Source organism: Gastrolobium bilobum, unplaced genomic scaffold (assembly GCF_033153095.1).
Source record: "Gastrolobium bilobum isolate Gb01-03AN ecotype WA unplaced genomic scaffold, APGP_CSIRO_Gbil_v1 utg34205, whole genome shotgun sequence".
Classification (NCBI taxonomy): Eukaryota; Viridiplantae; Streptophyta; class Magnoliopsida; order Fabales; family Fabaceae; genus Gastrolobium; species Gastrolobium bilobum.
The window spans coordinates 125,226-129,289 of NW_026899975.1; the positions used below are offsets into that span (position 1 = coordinate 125,226).

At 32.0% G+C, this 4,064-nt stretch overlaps 1 pseudogene; it reads left to right on the forward strand.

The window, feature by feature from the left end:
• Positions 1-1,340: 1,340 nt before the first annotated feature.
• On the forward strand, positions 1,341-3,627 carry LOC133294604 (receptor protein-tyrosine kinase CEPR1-like; annotated as a pseudogene).
• Positions 3,628-4,064: the final 437 nt, after the last annotated feature.

A 4,064-nucleotide genomic window follows, 5' to 3' on the forward strand; every position in this document is an offset into this window, starting at 1 on the left:
TGTCTGATTTAAAAAAAAAAAAAAAGTTACAAAAAAGCTAAAAACCTAACTTTTTAGAAGCTAAAAATTTTAACTTCTAGAAAAAACAGAAGTCAAAAGTCAAATTTTTTTTCAAAAATTATATATTTTTATAAAAATATAAATAGCTTTAATTTTTGTAATAACTATTTTCAAATAAAAAAGAGATAAAAGCTATTTTTCTTGGAAGGCAAAACAAACTGGTTCCTAAACTATTTTTAAATACTTTTTTTTAGCTTATCAATCACTTTCTGAACACAAAGGTCAACCAAGGATGGCGGCTCCTTACGCGCAGACACTTGATCTCTTCTCATCATAGTAATACTGAGAACCAAAATAACAATAAAACAACAAAATTTCATTAAAAAAGAAAAATAACCATGAAAAGTAACTAAAAGAAGCTGATATATAATTCCTCTAATTTTCTGTTTCACAGTAAGCTGAGCATGAGATAGTTAAGACCACAATTAATACTAAAATACCATCTCTTTCTTTTTGGAACATGAATAAGTAAATAAAATCACCAAAAAAAATAAAAAATAAAAAACACTCCAAACCAACGATCGACACATAGGTAGCAAACACCGTTGATTTGGTTCAATCTATTCAAAAAAAAGGAAAGAAAGAAAGAAAGAAAATTGAACTTGATTACACTAACCTTTTACATTTATTTATTCATAACACTAAATACAGCAGATCGAAAAGGTTCCTTGTTCAGATTTTGGCATTTATCAAGAAAAAAAAATAAAAATAAAAACTTCCTACTACCCCAAATCCCCATTTAAAATCTATCAAAAGGGTAATTTCCAAAATTAAAAAAGTTTCGATTTCCAATAAAAAAATTAAATAAAAACAATCAAATATCATTCAGATAATCAGAACAGGAGATCAATTAATTCAAAACAGATGCATGTCGGGACCGAGAGTTCTTGGCTGTGCTTACAGATTTGATCGAAACGAAGGTGGATCCGAAACAAGGGACAAGAATGTCGGTGAATCGAAGGGAAGCTGAGCCACGAACGAAGCGGAGACAACGAGAAAGAGAGAGTTTGTCCCCTAAGGTTGCAAGAGGAGGACGCCTCAGACGCTGAGAGTTCACGCGCTTTTCCTTTGGGACTAGAATATGCTAACATGCGCCGTGAGAGAAAAAAGTGGAGAGAGAGGGAGAAGAAAAAAGGTTTGGGGAAGCAGTGAAGACCTAAAATTCGTTGAACCAATAAATATATGTGCTGGTGGACTGGGCCTCGGTGTTCGTTGACCAAAAAAAAAAAAAAAAAAGAAAGAAATGAGTGGTAATTTAAAAAGAAGATAGGGATATAAATATGGGACAGGTTATATTTAAAAACTTTTTTGTTTACAAACTCTTATAAATTACCCTATATTCTCCCGGAAGAATACAAACTTTTACAAAATACACTATGTTCTCCCGGAAGAATATAGTATAATTTGTAAAAAAATTCAAAAAAGTTTGTAAACGGATCCTGTCCCTATAAATATAAGAAAAAAAATTTCTCTACTGGAAAAGGAGCATCCCAAAAATTGTACATTGGGATCATAATAAAAAAATCCGTGCTGTGCATTTTTTAACTAGCCCCTCTTTTTCTTTTTAGAAATTACCAACAAAAATTAAAGAAATATACGTGCAATGATTTCATACAAAATTTTTAATCCATTTATTTATTTGATTTTTAGGAGGTGTACTGGATTAGGATTTTAAAATATATTTTTTGAGATAAAAAATCTTATAGATTTTAAAAGATTATTTAGAATTTTAGGGACTTTAAAAACTTTTTTAAAAAACTTCCCTTACAATCAAGATTTCATGAGATTGGATTTTAAAGGATTTTAATAGAATTTATAAGATTTGAAAGGACAATATGAATTTATAAGATTTTAAAAAATCATATGAATTTTTAACAAATATTCAAAATTACAAGAGTCAATAAAAAAAGAAAATGTTATAATTACCACCTATTCAAATTTTGAAAGTAAAACATAATATAATTTTTGACAAACATTCAAATTACTAAGTAACAACTTTTCACATATCTAAAATTATAAGCATTTTCTCGTTCTTGCTCTTGGGTTTGACCAATAGGTTGAAAATTATCATTCTTCATTGGTTCTTTGGTGTTCTAGCCCTCAAAGTCCAAGCAAGGATTCATCTTGGTCTCTTGCTTTGATTATAAGCCTGGTGCTAGTGACCTGCTTATTGGCTTTATTGACATCACTGTTTATTTTCAGGCTTTGCAGAAGAAAGCAAGCACTGGATAACTCATGGAAGCTCATTTCCTTTCAAAGGCTGAAATTCACTGAATCTAACAGTGTCAAAAATGATAGAAAATAATATTATTGGCAGTGGTGGTTATGGTACTGTGTACCGTGTTGCTGTTGATGGTTTAGGCTATGTTGCTGTGAAAAAGATTTGGGAAAACAAAAGGTTAGACAAGAATCTTGAGAGCTCATTTCATACTGAAGTTAGAATATTGAGCAACATTCGTCATAATAACATTGTGAAGTTATTGTGCTGTATCTCCAATAACGATTCTATGCTCCTTGTCTATGAGTATTTGGAAAACCATAGCCTTGATGGGTGGCTGCCCAAGAAAAGCAAGCCATCATCTGTGTCAGGTTCAGTTCATCATTTTGTCCTTGATTGGCCAAAGAGATTGCATATAGCCATTGGAGCTGCCCAAGGTTTGTGCTACATGCATCATGATGTTTCACCACCTGTTGTTCATAGAGATGTGAAAACAAGTAACATTCTCTTGGATTCTCAATTCAATGCAAAAGTTGCTGATTTTGGTCTGGCTAGGATGTTAATCAAACCAGGGGAACTTGCCACATGTCAACTCTGATTGGTTCATTTGGCTATATGGCTCCAGGGGAATGACATTTCAATCTTATTTTTGTTTCCTTACAAACAAATATATTAAAAACAAATCAATCTCTTAAACCCCGATATGAGAGGGTGGGATGAGAACAATCCTTATACACAGTCTTATTCTTGCATATTTGCAAATAGGTTATTTTACGGAGTCAAACCCCATAATTTTTCAATCACAAAGAAACAGTTTTAGCACTACTCCAAGTTTGCCATCAATTACTAACAAATAAATTTCTTAGTTAAATTCAATTTATCTATTTTTTCATTGGCATAAGTTTAATCTGAATTTGTTTTGTCACATTTGCATTGCAGAATATGTTCAAACAACTCGAGTCTGTGAAAAGATTGATGTCTTCAGCTTTGGAGTTATCCTATTGGAACTAACAACTGGTAAACAAGCTAATTATGGCCATGAGCACTCATCTCTTGCAGGGTGGGCTTGGCGCCACATTCATGAAGGAAGCAATATAGAAGAGCTACTAGAGAATGATGTCACGGAACCAAGTTACTTGGATGAAATGTGTAACGTTTTCAAACTGAGGGTCATGTGTACTTCAACACTTCCTGCTAGTAGACCTTCAATGAAGGAGGTCTTGCAAGTATTGCTCAGTTGTAGAGAACCATTTGCTTATGGAGAGAAGAATATTGGCCACTATGATGCTGTTCCTCTTCTTAGAAATTCTAAAAGGGAGCACATGTTGAATGTTGATGATGACAGCTAGCTAAGTATCATGTTAGAGTCAGTGAAACACAGCCACATGATTACAGATTTAGAATATCATTACTGTATGGAACATGACATAAAATAGAAGCACCTTGTAACATGTAAATGCATTTGGGTCCTTAGTCCATTAATACTTTTGTCTTTTAATAAGATAATATTATATGTCATATTTTGAAGTTTTTTGAGAGTTTATGTGGAAAAAAATCAGATCATTTAAATATAACGTTCTTGAATTCCAGGCTTGTCCTCTCAAATTAAAGGTACTTAACAGTCAAATATATATTGCTTAGTATTTAGCAATCCTTAAATAGGCAAATCCCACTCGATAACCCAGCAATCTTAAATGACTGAAATCCTGAAAATAATTTATTAAAAATACCCCAAAAATGCTAAAAATTTCAAAGCACAATAAATAATCAATATGTTTATATGCTT